We start from the raw sequence: 23,064 nt of genomic DNA on the forward strand, positions 1-23,064 counted from the left end.
AGTGGGCGTATTTTTTATTTAGATTGATAGACTACATTGTACAGGTAAAACCAACACTTCATTATGTACAACTAAGCCTTGATCTGTTATAATGAAATCTCCCTTCTGAAGATTCCCATGGTGGCTACATATTCATCTATTTAACTTTCCATATATATTGGAGTATGACTTTCATTTTTTATAGAGAAAAAATATTATATATTTATAGTATCATATAGTAGCATACATAAATTCCTTTAGTCAACAAACATTTACTAAGCACCTGAAAAAAGCAAGGTAACTGTCCTAGGGATGCTGAGTTTCCATGATATTCGTACAGTAACTGGCAGTACATCGTCATTCAGTCACCCCACCATGCTCCAAGTACTTATGTTCCCAATCCTTTTTCACCCAAGGGTTCTTCATAGAACTACTTAACCTTTGAATACTCTAAGGAATTTTTTAATAATTGACAATTTTGAATGATAGCTATTTTACATAAAATATTTAAATTATAAACAAACCAAGAGAACTTGGATAGTATTTAGGAAATACAAAGACAAAATTTGTTCTTCCCAATCATCTTCAGTTACATATTTTTAAACAATTTTAATTTATAAGGTAAATGTATGATTTGAGCATAAAAATATCAAATGACTATACCTTATTTGGTATTAGAATTAAATCTACATTGAAATATGCTATAACTTTTAAAAGTCTGCCTTTTTGACTTGGTGTAAACTTTGCACACCTCCTCCCAAAACATCTTCTTTAGTAATAGTCAGAGCAGATAATTTAACCTCAGTAACTAAAAACTATATTGGTTAAATTAACCACTATACTTCTTTCTAACATTTTTGTAAGTCTAAGAAACAATATATTTTTAAGATAAATGCCCTTTATTATCACTTTCCACTCTGCTCCTTGTTAACTTCCTTTATTTAACCAATGGTTCTGAGTAGAAAATTAACAATATATGGCTTAGAATAAAACCTAGCAAAAGCCATTTAATGGTCAAAACCAGGAACTTTCTGCTCTTGGCATTCTGTAGAGTGATAAAACAAATGAGAAATAGGGGCTTTCACTTGATCCTCATTAAATGACATGTATAACTACTTGACACCTGCTTGGCAACTCTAAAATGCAGGGCTTTATAAGGGAAACATCTTAAAGCAATAATTATACTTGTAGTTTTTTAAAAACATCAGTGTCAATATTGTTACCATAACATGTTCATGGACCCACTAGAGGTTCCAGAACTATCAACTGGAAAGTACTTTACCATCTTGAAGATGTATTGCCCAGAACGGCATGGACAAAGCCCTGGGGAGCATCCATTGTGAAAGAAGGAATGTGATTGCTATAGGTGAAAAGTTAAATGAGAAGACAAGTGAAATTACCTAACACTTTTATCAAAGGCTCAAATGAGAAGGAAAAATTAAGTGCCAAGAGAAAAAGAAAGGGAAGAAAGGAAGCAGGGATGGTATGGAGAAGAACCATACACTGTGTCTGCCACTGTGAGGAAGCACTGGACCTTTCGTTAAAATGAAGTGTCCCAGTCAGTGAGAGAAAGCAAAACCATGCCCTTCAATTGAACTGGGTCTTTTCTCTATGATCAGGAAACATTTTGTCAAGAACTAGAGCACAGGTTGCAGAATTTATCTTCTCCATCTTTCTTTCTATGCTTAATCTTCTCAGTTTCCAAATGCAAGGAAATTAAAAAATGATCTAAAATAAGACTCAGTTTATGTTACTTGATGAATAAATATCAAGGGCATATAAATACTCCACCAAAGGATAAGAGAATCAGAGTCTAAACACTGACAAATACAAAATACAAAAAATTAAAAGCTACTTTCCCTGAGAAATGTAACTTTGTGGGAATATGGCCTTGGAAGTCCAGGGAAAACATGATTCTCTTAAGTTTAAGAGTCACTATCGTAGATAAAATATGAAAACTTCAGTTAAAGGTAAGGGTTTTGATTTATTTTAAATTACTGGAATATGTCAGTTGCCTATTTTGTTATTTTCTGTTGTCAATTTATCTAAAAGAAATTATAATAAACTCAAATAGTAAATAAATAAAATAAAAATCATATAATAAGGCCAAAAAAGAGATGACTAATAACTATAAATCAGTTCCACTTGTTTTGAAAAGTCTTCTGTGTATGATTCTCTACCAAGTAGCTACAACATAGCTACCCATCGATAAAAATTCCTTTGATTCTTCAGATAGGCAGGTCACCAAGAAGGAGGTAAAAAAGGAAGAAATACTGGGAAGAAAATTCTTTACTTCAGTAGCCTCAGAATTGTGTGCAGAAATGAGCCCAGGGCCTTTGGCTCTCAGTCAGAGGCTAGCTTCTCTTTCTTAGTTGGTGAGAAGTTTCATGGGTCAGACTAAATCCTTATTTTTTGTTTTTGAGATGGGCTTGGACAACAAGAAAAAAGATAATATACATTCAATATACAAATTTCTTTACAATTCAAAAGTTAGCAGCCTCTTGACACTAACTTCATAGGTATTCAATAGTGAACCAATGAACAGAATCTCCCCAAGTTGCAGCTCTACTGTGTAATAGACAATTAGAATTTACAATGAAATCTCTTTCTTTGAGAAGAGATAAATAGGTAATAATGTTAAAGAGTCCTCAAAGATCTTGAATAGAAAAATGATGAAAGGACAAGTGGGAAAACTGCCATGAAGAAGGGAAAAGAGAGAACATAAAATAATTGCATCTTACCCAAGAAACAGACAAAGCACACAGAAAGCATATTTCAACTATGAAAAAGCAGAAATATTGAAATATGTTAATATCATTTGAAACATAACCAGCCTACAAATGGTATTTTGGAGTGTGGCAAAGAAAGTATCACCAAACAGGGCACAAAGATGGGAAGAGTGAAGAACAGGCTTTTGGGATCCCTACTAGACAGCAGAGGATGACAACTATTATTCCATTCTGCCTTGAAGTGTTTTTTCTCTTAAATACCTAAGTTTGGAATTAACTCAGAAATACCATATGTGCAAAGAGCGTAAAGACAATAAGTGGTTCGCTGTGCTAAAATTGGCTGAGTAATCGTCCCTGTCCTTTTACTTATAAAATCTCAAGGCAACCAGGGACTATCCAAGCTGAAGAGTCTGAGGTTGCAGTAAAGGTTACAGAGGATGGACTCAGTGAATTCATAGTTACACTAATGATTTTGAAGGTAGAAAAAAGAGTTGCAAATATAAAAGTGAGGACAACATTTAAAAGTTGTGATTAAGAAGATCAGTGGTTGCTGGATTAGGATTGGGAGCAAGGACTACAAACAGGAACAAGGGAACTTCCTGAGTGGAAGTGTTGTAACACTGGAACATGGTGATCCCTTCATGACAACAAATTTATTATAATCATTGATTAATACACGTATCAGGGGTAGATATTATGCTATGTAAAGTATGCCTTAATAAAGTTGTACTCATTTTTTTCATTTTAAAGCCTACATGTTTTAAAATTCAATGGTTTTTCCTTTCCACAAAATGTGTATTTCTAGGAGACAAGTTACATTAAGAATGTTACTTAAAAAGGAACTTTACATGTTCTTCTTGCATTCTTGGGAATGTAAATTTTTATGATAATCTGAAAAAGTTCTTAATTTTTAAAAAATTACTCAGCTGGGTTAATTTCAGAATTATTACTAAAATACAAATGGCAGCCAAAATAGCAAGAAACAGAAAAAAAATCTAGAGAAGACATGTCAGTAGCTTTCTAAACATTCACTATTCTTTTGGCAAGCAGTACAGTTATGTTAAATATTTACATGCTTAAATACTGAGAGATCACCTGAATTTGATCATCTCAGAAAAGAAAAGTATTTTTAAACTCTAGTGGCCAAAGCTGATAAAGCTTAGCTTTGTATGAAGATATTTGTTAAAGATGCATGTAACTTTTATTTACTCACAATATCTGAAAAACACCATAAAACATCCAGTATGGTATTATGGTTAAGAATGCTCTTCTGTCCTGACCAGGTATTAATCACTTGGCCAGTTATTTTTCCCTTGTTTCTTCCTGTGTAAAATGAAGATAACAATACCTAGCAGATAATATTATTAATGGTAAAAAAGAAATAATTAATGCCTAGAATGTGGTAAGCATTCAAAGAGCACTAGCTGTTCTATTCTTGTTGAAGTTATTTTTCCTGCATTGAGTTCAACATAAAAGATGACAGGGATGCTTCAGTCCTTTACCTTCCTGAAAAGCCAATTATTCAGTGATGTTCATGCCAACTGGACAAAATGTTTCCAGCTGTTGTAACTGAAAACATCTTCCAACTTCTGATTCATTACACAGTGTTATCACTCATTTCCTGGCACAGAGTTAGTGTTATATCCGAGAACAGGTCAGACACACATTTTTAAACTGATGTCAAGCCAAATTAAAAGGCAACTAGAACAAAGGAAAGGACACATGAACAGACTTCGTTTAGAGCAGAGGTAACATACACTGGCCTTTCCCAGTGAGAGAAGCACTAGAGACAGAGATAATAATTTAAGTGCATAGGTAAAGTCTCATTTTTCTCCTTAAAGAAGTAACTTAATATCTTGAAAACATAGTGTCATTAATGTTGCTGAGTTCTCAAAATGAATTCACATGAGGTCTGTGGACGCCCTACCAAGGTAACGAGTAGCACGGAAAATGCTGAATCAGCCCGCTACAGACAGGCAGCCACCTGATTCCACACTACAAAGACACAGAGGTCCCCGGACCACCATACCACGGTACTGAGGCCCACTGCTCCTGACCCAGAGGTAAGGGCTTCTGAGCCGAGGTCCAGAGGAAGGGGCTTCCTGGCCACCATCCCTCCCGCTGCTCCCAGCCCAGAGGAAAGGGCTTTTGGGCCACCAGACCTACGGCTGCTCCCAGCCCCTGTCCCACCTCTCCCAGCTCAGAGGAGGTAATCAGTGCAGGTGTCAACAGCCCCCTCCCCAGGTCAAAATGAGAAAACACGTAAATTAGTCTCAAAACCAGACTTCCAGATCACCTACAGCAACCCAAAGGGAAATGACATGGAACACTCTGATACTCAACCACCTGGACCCACTGACCTGGCAAAAAAAAAAGGGATCTGGAAAAAATGAAATCAGAAATAATTTCTCAGATAACAGGAGAAATTGTGTTCCTAGTGCAAGACATGACCAATAAATCTACAGAGGAGGGGGGGAACATGATGGAATCCCAACATAGGAAACAAATGGAATCCATAAAACAGATGCAAATAGATTTCCAGGACATGAAAAACTCCACTGAAAGTCTACACTGCAGAATGAGCCAATGTGAGGACAGAATTTCAGATATAGATGAAAAGATTGAAATTAATGACCAGGAAAAGAAAAATTGCTTCAAAATTATAAGGGAACATGAGAAATCAATCCAGCAGCTGCTAGATGATGCAAAAAAGAAAAAGATAAGACTGATTGGGCTCAATGAAGAAACAAGAGAGAGTGTGGATGACATAAAAAAGCTCTTCACAGAAAGAATGGCAGAAAACTTCCCAAGCAGGGGAAAAGAGCATGACATACAGATAAGTGAGGCATATAGGACTCCAAATAGCCTTGATCAAAAAAAATCTACACATAGGCATATAATTGTTAAGATTCCAAAAACCCAAAAAAAGAACAAAGTTCTACATGCAGTTAGAGAAAAGAAACAAATCACATACAAAGGAAAGCCCCTAAGAATTACAGTAGACTTCTCAACACAAACCATCAAGGCAAGAAGAGCTTGGAGTGACATATTCCAAGCCCTAAAAGAAAACAGCTTCCAACCCAGATTGATGTACCCTACAAAACTATCTTTCAAAATGGATGGAGACATAAGATACTTTCATGACAAACAGCACCTTAGGAACTTCGTGAATACCAAACCAGCACTCCAAAGAATTTTACACAATATCCTAGGAACAGACATTGACGATCACAACCCCAGGAAGCAAAACAGAATGAACCCATCTGGCATGACAAGAAATTAAATGGAAAGGGGGAGAACCCAACAAAAAGAAAAAGTCATGGCAATGACAAGTCAACACGTTTCAGTTATAACCATCAATGTTAATGGTCTCAACTCACCAATCAAAAGAAATAGACTGGCAGAATGGGTCAAGAAGCAAAATCCAACAATATGCTGCATAGAAGAAACACACTTCATTCAAAAGGAAACTCATAGACTGAAAGTTAAAGGGTGGAAAACAATACTCCATGCAATGGGAACCCGAAAAAAAGCAGGAGTAGCTATCCTCTTTACAGATTAAGTAGATTTCAAACCAATGCTGATTAAGAGAGATGAAGAAGGGCACTACATCCTTGTAAAGGGAAGAATCCAAGAGGAAGAAATGACAATCATAAATATCTATGCACCAAACACTAGTGCACCCAACTATATAAAACAAATACTAACGGACATGAAAAGTCATATATGCACTAATACAATTGTAGTGGGGGACCTCAACACCCCACTGTCACAAATAGATAGATCAACTAGACAAAAAATAAGTAATGAAATACTAGAACTCAATCAAACTCTTGAACAAATGAACTTAACAGATGTTTACAGAGTCTTCCACCCCACAAAATCAGAATACACATTCTTCTCAGCTGCACATGGGTCATTCTCAAAAATAGACCACATACTCACACATAGAACATGTTTAAGTAAGTGCACAGGAATTGAAGTTGTCCCCTGTATATTATCAGATCGTAATGCGATGAAATTGGAGATCCATAGCAAAAGGAACTGCAAAAATTTCATAAACACATGGAAACTGAACAACACACTTCTGAATAACCAATGGTTCACAGAGGAAATTAAAGAAGAAATCAGACAGTTCTTTCAATTAAATGACAGTACAACATCTCGGAATCTATGGGACACAATGAAAGCAGTCCTATGAGGGAAATTCATAGCAGTGAATACACATATTAGGAAAACAGAATGAGCCCAATTAAACAACCTGATGCTGAACCTCAAGGTTCTAGAAAAGAAGAGCAGGACAACCCCAAAGCTCATACAAGGGAGGAAATTATAGAGATCAGAGGAGAAATCAATGCAATGGAGACTAAGAGAATGATACAAAAAAATCAATGAAGCCAAGAGTTGGTTCTTTGAAAGAATCAACAAAATTGACAAATCTTTAGGCAACCTTGTCAGAAAAAGGAAAGAAAAGGCCCAAATCCATGCAATTAGGAATGAAAGGGTAAAATTACAACAGACCCAGCAGAAATCCAGAGGATCATCAATACCTACTTCCAGAACCTATATGCCAATAGGACGGACAACATAGAAGAAATGGACAGATTCCTAAATACATATGAATTAACAAAGTTGAACGAAGAAGACCTAAAAATTTTGAACAACCCAATGTCAACCAATGAAATTGAAAATGGAATTAAAAACTTCTCAACTAAGAAAAGCCCAGGCCCTGATGGCTTCACTGTTGAATTCCACAAGACATTTAGAGAGGAACTGCTGCCACTACCATTTAAACTCTTCAATGAAATTGAAAGGGAAGCAATACTCCCAAATTCATTCCTGGAAGCAAGCATCACCTTGATCCCCAAAGCAGAGAAAGACCCAACTGAAAAAGAGAACTATAGGACAAACTCACTAATGAACATAGATGCAAAAATCCTTAATAAGATACTGGCAAACAGAATGCGGAAGATCATCAAGAAGATCATACACCCTGATCAAGTGGGATTCATCCCAGGGATGCAGGCATGTCTCAATATATGCAAATCAATCAATGTAATACACTATATCAATAGAGTCAAGGACAAAAACCATATGATTATCTCCATAGATGCAGAAAAAGCATTTGACAAAATCCAAGATGCATTTATGATAAAAACCCTTCAAAACATTGGAATAGATGATCTCTACCTCAAACTTATAAAAGCCATCTATGAAAAACCAACAGCCAATATCATACTAAGTGGTCAAAAACTGAAATCCTTCACACTACAATCAGGAACAAGACAAGGATGTCCACTATCACCACTCTTGTTCAATATAGTTCTGGAAACATTAGCCATGGCAATTAGACAAGAGAAAGAAATAAAAGGAATAAAGATAGGAAATGAAGAAGTCAAATTGTCATTATTTGCAGATGACATGATACTCTATATAGAAGACCCCAAGAACTCCACCAAAAGTCTTCTAGTCTTAATAACCAAATTCAGTCAAGTAGCTGGTTACAAGGTCAACACACAAAAATCAATAGCTTTCCTCTACATGAATGACAGACTCACTGAGAGAGAAACAGGGCAAATAATTCCTTTCACAATAGCATCCAAACACTGAAATACCTAGGAATCAACCTAACGAAAGAAATCAAAGACCTCTTCTCTGAAAACTATGGCACTCTGAAAAGAGAGATTGAAGATGATATCAGAAAATGGACAGACATCCCCCTGCTCCTGGGTAGGAAGGATTAATATAGTGAAAATGGCCATACTTCCAAAATTGCTATATAGATTTAATACAATTTCAATTGAGATCCCAGCAGCATACTTCATGGACCTTGAGAAAATAATCCAAAAATTCATTTGGAACAAGAAGAGACCCAGAATAGCAAAAGCAATTCTAGGTAACAGAAACATGGGAGGGGGTATCACAATCCCCAACCTACAACTATACTACAAAGCTACTGTGATAAAAACAGCATGGTACTGGAAAAGAAACAGACTTGAGGACCAGTGGAACAGATTAGAAGATGCAGAAACAATGCCAGACACACTCAGCCATCTCATCTTCAATAAAGGAGCCAAACACCCTCAGTGGAGGAAAGATAGCCTCTTTAATAAATGGTGCTGGAAAAATTGGGCTTCAACTTGCCAAAGATTAAAACTAGACCTATATCTCTCGCCATGCACTAAATTAAAATCAAAATGGATTAAAGATCTAAATATTAAAATAGAAACTCTGAACCAGTTGGAACAGAGGTTAGGTAGAACCCTTGAAGACATTGGTGTAGGAAAAGATTTTATGAACAAAACCTCAGTTGCCCATGAACTAGCACAAATAATCAAAAAGTGGGATCTCTTCCCATTAAAAATCTTCTGCACAGCAAGAAAAACCACCAGCAGTGTGACAAGACAACCCACAATGTGGGAAAAGAATCTTCACCTGCTCTTCCTCAGACAAAGGTCTACTATCTCGAATCTATAAAGAACTTAAAAAGATCAGACCTCCCAAATTTAAAGACCCAATCTGAAAATGGGCATCTGAAATGAACAGACATTTCTCAGACAAAGAAGTAGAAATAGCAAATAAATACATGAAAAAATGTTCAACATCACTGGTCATTCGAGAGATGCAAATGAAAACAACACTGAGATTCCACTTCACTTCAGAAAGAATGGCTGCTATCATGAAATCAACCAATAACAAATGCTGGCGGGGCTGTGGGGAAAGAGGAACCCTGCTCCACTGCTGGTGGGAGTGTAGACTGGTGCAACCACTGTGGAAATCAGTATGGAGATACCTCAAAGATCTAGGGCTGGAAGTCCCATTTGACCCCGCTATTCCACTGCTGGGGATCTTCCCCAAAGAATTAAAAGAATCATACCACAGTGATATATGTGCACCCATGTTCATAGCAGCACAGTTTGTAATAGCTAAAACTTGGAAACAGCCCAAATGCCCATCAACTGGAGACTGGATAAAGAAAATGTGGGTTGTTTTTTTTTTAATAAATGGAGTACTACTCAGCCATAAAAAATGAGAAATTATAGACATTTATAGCTAAGTGGATGCACATTGAGGCAATACTCTTAAGTGAAATAAATAGGACACACATGTATAAATACCAAATAGTTTCTCTGGTGTGAGAAACTGAAAGTGTAAATAAGGACTAAAATGTATAATAGGTAATGTGAAATAGGAAGAAAAGGGGCAAAGGGGAAGGAAGTGGGAGGGCTAGAGGAAAGGATAGAAGGGGATGGGATTAATATGAGAAAATGGAAAAATAGGAACAAAATCTTTGTAAATAGGGAGGAATGGAGGGGTTGAAGGGAGGGCTGGGTAAGGGTGAAAAATAAGAACCAAGAGAGACTATGCAAAGGTGCAAATTTCCAATGATGAATGTCATTATGTTGTATACCTAAAATGTACCAATGATTAGAATGAATAATCGATAATGCAAAATACAAAGAAAAGGTCCAAAGGGGTGGGTAGTGGGAGAGGCAGGCGAAAGGAAAGAAGGGAAAGGAAAAATGATGAGAAATGGAAATAAAGTCTTTGTAAATAGTGAAGGGTGGAGGGGGTGAAGGGAGGGCTGGGAATGGGGAAAAAATAAGAACCAAAATGCATTAGGTCAAGGTACAATTCCCAATGAGAAATGTAATAGTGTTGTATACCTAAAATGTACCAATAAAAGCATTTAACAAAAAAAAAATTGATTCACATTTCCTCTGACTCTTCCCCTATTTTTTGTGCTCCAAAAGCTGTTTTATCTGATGCAAAAATCTCCAAAGTCAAGTTTTCATACATTTTGATAATCTTGTAAGGTTTTGTAAGGTTTTAAAAATAACTTTCCTCTCCCTTTCACTGATGTGAGAAAATGCTGGGTTCACAGAGCTGACTGACAACACACCTCCACGGAAAAGTTCAGACTAATAAAAGTGAAGATTAGTGTGTATATATATATATATGTGTATATACATACATATATATATATCTTTTGGTACCAGGGGTTGAACTCAGGATCTTGTGATTGTAGGGCAGGCGGTGGAACCACTGAGCTAAATCCCCGGCCCTAGTATATTTATTATTTATTCTCAAGATTTCTGAAATGTGCCTTGAACTTTAACCAGAGGGACTCATTTTAATGGGAAGTTATTTTCTAGCATGCCAGGATACAAAAGTATACTTTTTATATTATTCCAATTCTAAACACATTAGAAGTATTAGCAATTAAACTATAAAATAGAATCTTTCAGTAATTTAAAATATGAAGGCAAAGCTGCTTAAGAGTGTTTCAACAGTCACATTTCCAAACAATACAAGGACATCTTCAAATAAAATGAACTAAACTTCAATCATCTTCTACTTGGAGGAAGGTACAAATGTGAAAAATTCAAGTTTCTGTAGCAATGAGTCTGTGAGTGCTAAAAAGAGACTTCCCCTTATGATTCCAGTATGAGGAATCCTTCCAAGTCTTCCCATTATTGACTGAAAGTAAACTGAGATATTCTCAACATCTGGTGCAGTGCCAGGCACAAAGAACATGATCAGTAGATGTTTATTCACCCAACAAAGCTACAGAAATATGTATATACTCAACATGTAAAGGTATTTGGATTAAAATAGTAAAGCACACCATTCTGACAGAACTCAGGTGAATCTGCTGATCTAATTTGGCAAAACCAAAGATTAGTCTGTAAAGAGTCTCTTCACTTAACAAATTTTACAATATGTCTTTGTCTTATAGCCACTATTGACAACAAGCACTCTACACAGCAAAATAATGTAACTGATTAGATTTCCTTCAACTAAAAGTATCCCAGAGATTATAACATGATCTGAGATTCTCTCTTGTTATAAGGCAATAACAGTTATTACACTGTCACCAAATGCCAAAAGAATTTAATGAATAGATATATTTTTAAAATACACAGTGGCTAAGTCTACAAATGTGACATGGAATGTAAATAAGGATTAATAAGAATTATTTACATGGAAGAAAATGGTAATGTTACCAAGAAACAAAATGGCCAACATGCCATATTAGCCCTTTCACAGGACACAAATGTCAGAAATGGCCTGAGAAATATGTAAGCAATTTTATTTTTCTGAAAACCACAGCATCAGCTGATAAATAGAAATGAAGCAATGGGCTTGTTCTCCACATACAGACTCCACTTATTGCTAGAGCTTATTATTCTTTTTTCAAGTTAGACCTACAACCCCAGAGATAGAGTTGACCTCTCCATCCAAAAGAGCCCTCGTTGATGAGGTCAGTGGGCATTTATGGCTGTTTGCAAAGCCCTGTCTGCCTTAAATGGTGTGCAGTCACTGCCAGCTGAGGGTTGAATTAAGTAGACAACACCTCCTCAGTCTTTTCAACCTCCCAAGCTGCACTATAAGAAAACCATTGTAATTCTGATCTCTAGGCAATTACTTTACACCAGTTTACTCCATCCATTGTTCTCCACAGCCAAGGCTATGATACATAATACTTTTAGCCACTAAATCTTTAATCATGCTGGCTGGAAATTATCTGCAAAAGTCATCCCTTCATTTCCTGTACTCACTAAAAATGTCCCCATGCGCCTCTGGGCATCTTCTAGGTTGAAAATTTTCTCATGTTGTCAGTTTTCTCAATTGATAACAATTTAAAATTTTAAAAAACTCTTATGAATGGGTTTAATGACTTATCATTTCCACAGAAGATCTCCTGAAGAAACATGAGGAAAATATTCAATTTGCATGGCGCATGGAGGCAAGCAGACAGACAACATCTAACAGCATGAATATGGGCTTTGTGTCAACCATGCCCATTAATCTCAGGATCAGCGTTCCAAAGTAGGTGCTCACCCTTCCCTGAATCTCTTAACCTCCATTTTTTCCCCATACAGGAAGCCATCCATCCACCATTGAGGCTAGATGGCAGTGGGATCACATTTCATGCACTGGCTGCTTTCCAGAACATTGTTGCTGGCGATCATATCTTGCCATCTGCTATTAACAATGAAATTGAGAGGATGATGATGAAACTGCTAAACCACATAAAATTAATGTTTAATTCCATCTACCATGCAACAGCCAGAGTTTAACATCATAAGGTCTTTGGAGTCTGATGTTTTATCCATACTATTCAGTCTCCTTGATTGTGCTTCTCAAACTCTTAAATGAATACAGATCACGTGAGAATCTCGTTGAAATCCACATTGTGTTTCAGTGGGTCTGGGGAGAGTGTGACAGTCTGCATTTTACATGGTATTACTGCTGGTATTACTGCTGCTGTCCTCAGACCACTTTTTTAGCAAGATTTTTAAGAACAGGGATGGAGCTTATTCCTAAACACATAGCAGGATTCTTCAGAACTTGATTCTATTGTATAACTAGTTACCAGCTTTCATACTACTAACTCTGAGAAAGCATAGGAAGTCACATATTTAAACACTGGGATGTAGATTAGCGACAGAGCTCTTGCTTGGCATAGATGAGGACCTGAGTTGAATCCTTAGCACTGCAAAAAAAAAAAAAAAAAAAGTAATGTCTATTCTGTTTCCTTTTTGTTTTGTTTTGTTTTGTTTTAAACAATGCTCACCTTAAGTTGTTTTCTTTCCGGAAGATTTCTTGAAAAATAAAATATAATTTTATGTTACTACTTGTGAGGGTTTATTTAGTGTACAGTCTTCCAAGGGGAGGAAAAAGAAGAACAGAAATATCTCTTTAGGGCGTGTCTGACCCTAGAATTCTAATTCTACTTGTCAGACTCTGAACTACAAGTTAAAGTCAAGAAATGTCACATAGCAACTATTAAGTATGTACTGAGGGAATTGGAGAATATAGTAATCAATGAAACATTATCTTCTTTCTCTAGGATGTTTGGTTTTACGCAAGTACACAAAAGGTTATGATACAAAGCAGAAGTAATTATGCACTGAAATAAAAGGACCTTGTTTTTCCCCTCAACAAGAGACTCAGAAAGGTCTTAGTGACCATGCTACTATTGACCTGAAAACCTAAGTTTTCTGCCATTTATGGAACAAGACTAGACTTATTGAATCATACATGCATTGGAAAAATGTGGAATTTATTTTTCTAAGAGGATTTCAGACAGAGGAAAGTTCTGAGTTACTTTTAACCTCCAATAACTGATTACTAATGTTCTCAATTTACAAGGGTAATAAAACTGATAAACTCATTGGCAAACTGAAAATACTGTAAGCTGGAAATGCAATTTAATCCACTGAAACCACAAAAAATCCTAGCCTAGCAACACAGTCTACTATAGAGTCTGGGTGTTTCCCTTGTGGTCATATGGCTGACCAAGACCTGTGGTCACTGCCACTGCCCAGCATCCCCAAAAAGGATCAGACTGCATATCACTAGCCTAGAAGATACAAATTCAAAGTTCAAAGGGCAGTTTCTCTGAATAAAGAGCACTTATACACCATTGTAAAGTCAAAAAATCATGTCACACCTTGGTAAGTTCAGGAGCATGTGTACACTGAACAACTCAAGAAGAGCTATTTGACATTCTGTTTGCTTCTCAGCCTGTCTTTAGAACACTATTACTTCATCCCTAAGTCAGTTCACAGACAGGAGACAGTCTCCAGATGAGTCACTGCAGAGGAAAGTACACAGGGTGATTGCCTTCAGAAGATCTTACATTGGCCAATAATATAACAAAGTTAGAGAGAGGATAGCTTAACAGATTTCCCACATAAATGTGCATAGTGTCATATGAAGTTACCAGCAAGAAACCAAATCATATACAGAGTAAAATCTGAATTGTTACTAAGGAAAAGGAAAAGAAAATAGACCAATATATGAACATGGGCCATCTTGTAAATGAGACTATGGGTAATTTTAATTTATCTTCACATTTTCCCATTTGCTTGAGAATTCTTTATTTACATTGATTGTATAATAATCTTGTAATGGAAAAACTCAATTAAAAAATAAACATCTCATCTGTCCTTTTGTTTCTATGGCATGTTATTTACAACATAGTTCATATTTAAAATTGGACTTTCTAAGTTCCATTTAATTTCTGAAATTGCCATCTTTCATTTAATTTCGTTTCCAGGATTTAAACTAATCAGAAAAATCTGCTGCAACATATTGTATTCTGCCACTATATACACCCTTGAATCCTGTAGGCTTGCATCTCTGTAATAATTTAGCCAGATGCTTTTCATGAGAATCTTTTACTGGCTTATTAACAATTTTTAAATCCACAGAATGTAAGATCAGCTCTTACCTTTATTTAATGGATAGCTGAGGCAATTTGAGGAAGATTTAGAGCAACTCATGTGACTCAGATGGCAATATTTTTCTAACAGAATATCTACTATAGCCCAACAGGATAAAAACATTTTCAACAGCCAAAATGCTCCAAAATTGGCAGGTGAGTTTTGTTTTGTGTTTTAATTATCTTAGAGTATTTCACTAAGTAGGAGCCCAAGCTAGAGAACAACCACCATAATGAATGTCTTGGAATCTGTGATTACACTGCAGAAAGCACTATTTCTGCTTACAGCTACCTACCCCCAGAGCCTAAGAGACCAGGACACCTCATACTGAACACAGCCTGTATATACTTTGCTGAGCAATAAAAGAAATGTGCAAAGAGGAGAGTTCCTGTTAACCACCCATTCACTTAGTCATCGATTTTTTTTTTTTGAACCGGGGATCGAACTCGGGACCTTGCACTTTCAAGGCAGGCAGCAGAACCACTGAGCTAAATCCCCAGCCCTCCTAGTCATCCAATTATTAATAAAGTCAGGCCCTGAAGATTCACAGGCCAACAGTACACTGTTGCAGCTTCATCCTATGAAATCCAAAGCAGGAAACAGGCATGGGAAAAAATCAGCATAGCGAAGAGCTGCAGAGTTAGGTACAATGGACACTGAAATGGCTCTGAGATGGAGTTATCAATTCTACATGAGAAATAAGGAAATGTTTCATTGAAATTACCTTTGAGCTAAATCTTGAGAAATGAGTAAATCCTTGCTTTCCAGAGCTGTGGTAATTATTCAAAAATCTTATTTGAATCATCAATGTAATAATCTTCAATGCAAATACATGTGGCTACTAGCTCAGCGCTAAGCAGAGAGAAGATATTCAGCCAATAAGACTAATAATATCATTATTACTTTATTGGTGGAATGAGTTGCAGAGACACAGACATCCTTAAGGGATGACTTGCACAACTGAAGAAGCAAAAGAAGTAAATAGTATCTGGTCTGCATTCAACACTGATTGACAACAAATGGGACGATGAAAATACCAACCAATAGTCCAGTTGTAGCATTTCCATTACAATGCAAACAATGCAAAATGGTCAATTTTATATCCATGATATTATAAAATTACATGTGTACTGTTAAGTAAAACTAGAATATGAAAGCAAAAGAGAGAAGGAGTAATATTTATTGAGGACCTACCATGTAACAAGCCAGGGCCTTTTCACATATATTTTGTCAATTATTTATCACACCAATATTATGAAGTATGCATTATTCCTGCCATTTTAAAGAAAAGGAAAGAAATTCAAAGTTTATTTGACTTGCCAAAGTGAGTGTTAAACATCAGTGAATGTTTAAGTAGAATTTGTTCTTACAAACAACATATTCCAAATTCCATGCTTTTTCTATTATACCATGAAGCATCTCCATGTGAAAAGACACATTTACAAAGTAAGATATGTAAATGATTGGTAACTATTAAAGAATAATTTTAGATAGGAAGCTCCCATAGCACATTTATAATATGATATTTTTTCAAAACTAAAAACCAATTGAACTCTCAGCTTTTCAGGTATAACAATTACCAATAATTAGTAATCAACCACTGTGCTAAATTTGTCACATGCATTATCTCATTTAAAACTCACAACAGTTTATAAAGCAGACATTATTATTCTTATTTCCTTAATACAAATGATGAAACTGAAGATTACCAAAGGGAGTTAACTGTTCACAGTAGGAAGATAGATTTCAGTGTGTCTAGAATAGAAGCCAGACTGAAACTCAAGTCTATTGGTCAAAGAAATTGGTATTTTCCTTTTTTATCACATTATTGCATATTTCAACACTTAAACTACAGCACATAAAAGCAAATTTCTTCATCAGTAAATTCAATATATAACATTTTAAAGCTTAATCGGTAAACTGGTGTATTAGCTTTCCCATACTGTAACAAATACATTGACTTTTACAAGATAAATAATGTATAAAATCATAATAGTAAAAAACTTGCAAATCAAGAATAGAGGATTCTGGTTCACAGCTATGGAGAATTCAGTCCATAACTGTTTGGCCCTGTTCCATTTGGGCCTGTGACAAGGCAGCACATTATGGTGGAAAGTATATGGCCGAGCAAAACTGCCCACTTCCTGACCAGGAAGTAAGATCAGAGGAAGAGGAAGTAATTGAGACTCTACAGTTCCCTTCAGTGCCAAGTCCCCAGTGACCTAAAAACTTCTCACTAAGCCCCACCTCTTAAAGTCTCCACCCACCTTTCAATACTGCCAAGCTGGGGACCAACCCTTTAACACTTGGTCCTCTGAGGGACACTGAAGACCTAATCCACAGCAGGTGGGGAAGATAATTTAATGTTCAAAGCTTTTATGAGAAACCTCAAACTAAATTTTTCAAATTGAAATCTAAGCCCAGGGCCCATCTACTTTAAAGTCCAAGTTCTTTCCATTATTCCACATGCTCCCACCAGGGTTCAAAGGCCAAACCAGGGCTCTAATAGCACTTGCAAAAGCAGCAGAAGCCATCACTAGGAGGCAATCCCAAAGCATTCTTGTAAAAGTGGCCAAAGTGTGTTCAAATACCACAGGGAAGGTTTCAGAGGATGTCTCTCAGGCCCACAGTGGAACAGTCAAGAGATCTCAAAACTCATTTTATAGGCAGATCTCAGTTTCCTAACTGACTAACCTGACCATCAAAATACACACCACTGAAGGTACCTATAACTTATTACATAGTCAGTGGAGTTCAGACTGGAAGAAAAGGATTTAATTCTTGCCAATTTGCAGGAACTACTAGCTATATAAAGATGGGTGTAGCTCATAAGTCCTAAATATCCACCAAAGATACTGGACCTACAATAGCATATTCTATTATGAACAATTTAATTCTCCGTCATAATTTTTAAACTCATTTTTATTCAAAATTAGATACAATCTTTCCATCATCTCCCAGCTCTTGTAAATCATGAGGTTAGTTTAATATGTGATCTGAGTTTCTCCAGAAACATTTAATTTGACATTTAAAATGCAAGCTAAATTACTTTTTTCAGCCTTTTTTACATCAACTACAAACTAAAAAGTATTACATTCACTTTTGCAACATAATGTATCAAATCATGATAGAAAAAAACTTGTATACCAAGAATGAAGGATTTAAGTATGCTCACAGAAGTTAAAGTATCACAGAAATCTCTCTCTCTCTCAAAAAAAAAAAAAAAAAAAAAAAAGACCCAAGGGAAAATGCTACTATTACCAAGAGCTACAGAAAATCTACTCTTTTGGTCCAACCAATTTCTGTCACATCCTAAATTCCTTATTTTTTATTTTTAAAGTTTGGCTTTCATTTTCTCCGTTAATCAATAGCAAGATCAGATATTGTGGTAATGCTTACCAATTTTTTAACTTGCAAGAGAAAGATTTATTCTAAGTCCTCTAAATTCAAGTGTGCATCAAATTATTTTTACTTCAGATTAAAATTAGACGCTGAAAACCAAGAAAGAAAAATGAGGACCATTTTGTGATATCTGATTCATATATTCCTAATATCATTATCTTTTCCTGAATCCCAATAAACTCCTATACTAGCCACTTAAAGTGTTGCAATTATCTTTTATTTATATGCATCTTTTGATTTTTATGTTTAGATAGGCAATGGAGATTCAACAATCCAATTCAACAATGCAAAGATAAAATTGATTAATATATTGAAAGCTACTGGGATTTCCTTAACATGTCAGCTATGATAGCTGTTTTGAGTTCACCATCTAAATCAGCTTGTTATATAGTAGTGCCCCTTTACCTGTGATGGAAATGTTCCAAGACCCCTAGTAGATGTCCGGAATCACAAATCATACCAAGCCCTGTATATACTATGTTTTTTTCTTACCTATGATAAAGTTTAACTTATTAATTAGGCACAGTGAGTGATTAATAACTCATAAAATATAACAGTATACTGTAATAAAAATTATATGCGGACACTCCTCTCCTCATTCACAAAATATGGAATTTTCCACTTAATATTATCAGACAATGACTGACTTAGGTAACCAAAACCATCAAAAAGCAAAAGCATGGATAAGGGGGCAGATAAGAGAGATATTGCCCTTCAGCTGAATGATTTTTAGGATTTTCCGTATTAGGAAAACAACAAATTGTTCACGCTAGCATGCTGGCAGTAATGGATTTTACATAGTTCATGACCTGTGCAAAAGGTCTATAAGATAAAAATATAAAATCCCCGAGTTTTTCTTCTACCATCTAAGTGTGCTGCAATGTTATCTAGATCTTGATGTTGGAAAGTAGATAAGATGGAGATGTGCCTATATTTTCTACATAAAGATCAACCCAGTATATCATCTGAACTAACACGTTCAGAGAGAAAGGGGATCACTTAGAAGTGCTTTTTATCTATGATCTTTACAGTACAAATTACCTGCTTAGGCACCGGCTCTTCTAAGATCTACTGTTCTTTATGTTTTTAAGGAAGGATTCAATCATCAGAGTTAGCATATTTATCAGCACCAGATAGCCAGATTTGCTTTTCCATAAAAGGATTCAGGACAGATTCAAGAGTATCTTTGAAGCAAATCTTGTACCCTTTTGAGGTCATTTTAATCACTTAAAAACAGCCACACTCCATATGACCTGTGGGAGTTGCCACTTGGCAGGGTGAGTGAATAACCCACAGCAAAACCTAACATCCAGACCCGCAGCACAGCAAGAAGTGACTCACACTCTCAGATTCTGCAGAGCCTCCCCTTCAATGTGGAGAAAGGGGATGTGATTTTTAACTCTCAGCAAGCAAATGCCCTCTTTCCTTTCTGGGATGCCCTTAATCAGGATCCAGATAAATAATGCACCACTGAAAATAGGGCACAGCAATTATTTCCTTTAACTCCCCAGCCATGCTGCCAGGAGCCTGATGGCACGCTGCACAGAATCAGCCCTAGTGTAGTAAGGAGGAAGAAGGAAGGTTATAGCAGACCTCTGACTGAGTATGCAGTGTCCCCAAATAAGGAACAAAATTGAAATCATGAGAAAGGGCTTGCTCAAAATAGGCTGCTTATGAGCCACCATGGTTATTTTGGCCAATTGCAGCTTCCTGTAAAATCTTTTCTATGTGGTGCAGTATTTCCAATATGTCAATTTCCTTGTCTCAGCCTAAAATTCTCCAAAAGGTACTGCAGGATGAATTCCTCCGTTAGGGTTTGAGGCAAACTCAAATCACAATAAGCAGGGAGGCCCTGAGGTGGCAGGAAGGAGTGAGAATAGCATGTGGTCTATGCCCTCCAGTGCCCTTCTCCTCTGGGTAACATATTAAGCAGCAGGCAGAAGCATTCATGATTCCATTGTTAAAAGTTCCGGCATCAACAGTTTCTATCCCATGGAAATATCTGCAGGTTGCCTGAAGTCAGTGCAACCACTGGTCCTGATATCACATTATCCTTGCTACCCATTTACCAAAAATACTCAAGCTATTCTTTTTTTAAACAATTCTATTCCCTCAATACAATAAAAAAATCTTTAAATAGGCATTGGTTTTTCCATATTGCTTATGGACTTGATGCAATAGTTCAATTGAGCCATTAAGAAAGAAGTATCATAAGGACTTTAAAGGTAATGTCCTTTTGGCAGTATGTGGACTCCAGTACTACCATGGGCAGAGTAAGATGCCACCCCACTGCCAAGCAAAAAGTTTTTATGTCCTTTCCACTTTATCATTCAATTCCTCTGCAGCTTTTACCACTCCTGCAGTGAGAATATGCTATAATAGAAGAAATGCCACAATAGCAAACTGTGCTTCACAAAAAGACAAAAAAAGAAAGAAAAAGAGTCAAGTATGACTGTCAGCATAATTACTGCAGGAGGAAAAATATGTATAAATGAAAAAGAAAATACTCAAATTATATTCCTTAGACACATTACCCCTGCTGTGTTTTGGATGTTGAATGTCCTCCAAAGCCCCATGTCTTATTAGGAGGTGGTGGAACCTTTAAGAGGTGGAACCTTGTGAGAGGTATTTATGTCATTGGGGTCATGACCTTGTAGGCCACTGTGAGATCCTGACCCCTTCCTCACTTTCTTTCACTTCCTGGCCATGAGGAAGTGAAAGATTTGCTTGTGATGTGTTCCTACCCTAATATACTGCCCCATCACAGGCCCAAAGCAATTAGTTCATCTGACTATGGTCTGAAATTTCCAAATCCCTGAGATACAATTTTTCTCTTCAAAGGCAACTGTCTCAGACATTTTGCTATAGTGATAAAAAGCTGACTAACACAATTTCCTTAAAAATTTTTTTCTCAGTACATTTGTTTGGCAATTTACTGTAATCTGCTATAGAACAGTGGTTATCAGCATAAGCTCTAGAGTGAGATCAGCTCAAATTTCCACTTTGCTGTTTATAATTCTGTAGTCTTAGATATGTTTGTGACAACTTCTATGGCTTTGTATCCTTGTCTGTTAAATGGGGATAATAATCAAGCTGTTAGAAGGATTACATTATTGATACAAAGCCCTTGGACTAATGCTTAATAAAGTTATTATTATCATTATTACAGTCCAAAAGTACTTTCACAAGTCCTGTCATGGTTGATCCCATAGGCACTTTGTAAAAAAGAAGTGAAACCTGGAAATGATTTTTATCCAGTAACATGCTTTTACTGATGAGTATGACGAGGCTCAGTTATATGTTTTAAAAAACACATGATTTATAGGTGAGTCAAGATTTTCATACTGGTTTTTGACATTAAACCTGGAATTATTTCCCATTACATCAGACTATTTACATTCAACTGCAGCAAAAAATAGCCATTATAAACTATTGACATTAGATGAATTCAAAAGGGATGAAAACAATTGAGAGCCTCATAGTACCTATTCTAGGAGTTCATTCTTTGATCAGTTGGTGTAGACATTAAAGTAGAGAAAGCTGATTTTTAGATTTAGTGTATAGCAATTTGTAACACTCATAATTCTGAAGTGTGAGGGGAGACTCATCAATATGTATTCTTTCTTCTTTTTTTCTTTCTTCTAAATTTTACTTTTTGTGAAAACAAGTAAACTCCCATCTTGAGAAAACTCAATACACGAAAATGCAGAATAACAGGATGGTTTAGTAACTTCTTAGAAATGAAAACAGTGAAGGAAGGCTTAATTGTTTACATGTGAAGTTTGCTACTATAATTCACAAGCCAGCAGTGGACATTCTGGTCACTGATATATTGATAGCATTCTGGCTATAGCCTTTTAGATCACCCCCAGGAATCTTTATCCACATGCAAATATTATGAGACAAGCAGAAGATTGGTCAATATAAATGAACAACTGGCACATATCCCTTCTTTCCTAATGAATTTTACAAGTTAAATGGGTTCCTAGGGGAGTAATTCTTTCATGACTAGCACTGTTTTTAGTATTAGCATCTAGTTTAATTCATAAAATTTGAATGTGTTAGCCTTCAAGAACTTGTCTGATTTTCCTATTTAATAAGAGTAATCTCTTAAATTATGAATCTAGTTTTGATCTTTAAATGAGCTATACACACAAAGCATTATCCATCACATTTAAAAAAGTCATTTTAATAGACCCATATTTAAAACTAAATGTCAAGCAAAGATAGTAATGCTAAAAATGATAATCTTCAAAAGATATTGCTAACCTCTGAATGACTAGCAAATCACACTGTGCACATGATCAGTGTTTTGTTGTTGTTGTTTTGTTTTGTTTTATTCGTCTCACCATCAGAGTTCTGCAAAACCTTGTAGAAGAGTACACAACACCTTGAAAGGTAATGCTACCTCTCTGCTCATCTGATCAACTCATTTAAATGTCCACTCATCCACTGTTGGTATCCATTCCATAGATAAAAAAAGCATCCCTTTCATTTTAATTTTGAAATTGTGTTTTAAATATGAGATGCACAGTATTTTAGAAATATACCTCTAAAAGGCATCCAGATAGAATCATGTCATTCCTTAGATATATATTTTCAAATCTATAAAAAGTTAAATAGATCTCACTAGTAAAAATTCCTGAGACATAAAATCATAAAGTATTATTCAGCTCAAAGAAATATATTAGATTTTTCTTTGGTTTACCTATACATGT

The 23,064-nt window shown here is 36.0% G+C and overlaps 1 protein-coding gene and 1 long non-coding RNA gene across 5 annotated transcripts in view; one reads left to right on the forward strand and one right to left on the reverse strand.

The window, feature by feature from the left end:
* The window catches only part of LOC110351176 (uncharacterized), a 38,202-nt gene extending 23,661 nt beyond the window's left edge, over nt 1–14,541 (forward strand). Inside the window, exons 3-4 of the long non-coding RNA XR_002398296.2 lie at nt 12,407–12,542; nt 13,567–14,541. This is a non-coding gene — a long non-coding RNA (uncharacterized LOC110351176). The remainder of the gene's footprint in view (nt 1–12,406; nt 12,543–13,566) is intronic.
* Dclk1 (doublecortin like kinase 1) overlaps nt 1–23,064 on the reverse strand; it is a 381,164-nt gene that overhangs the window by 331,183 nt on the left and 26,917 nt on the right. The window lies entirely within an intron of this gene.

This window comes from Heterocephalus glaber, unplaced genomic scaffold, assembly GCF_053883595.1.
Source record: "Heterocephalus glaber isolate CG9 unplaced genomic scaffold, H.glaber_assembly_v1.0 deba00001720, whole genome shotgun sequence".
Taxonomy (NCBI): domain Eukaryota; kingdom Metazoa; phylum Chordata; class Mammalia; order Rodentia; family Bathyergidae; genus Heterocephalus; species Heterocephalus glaber.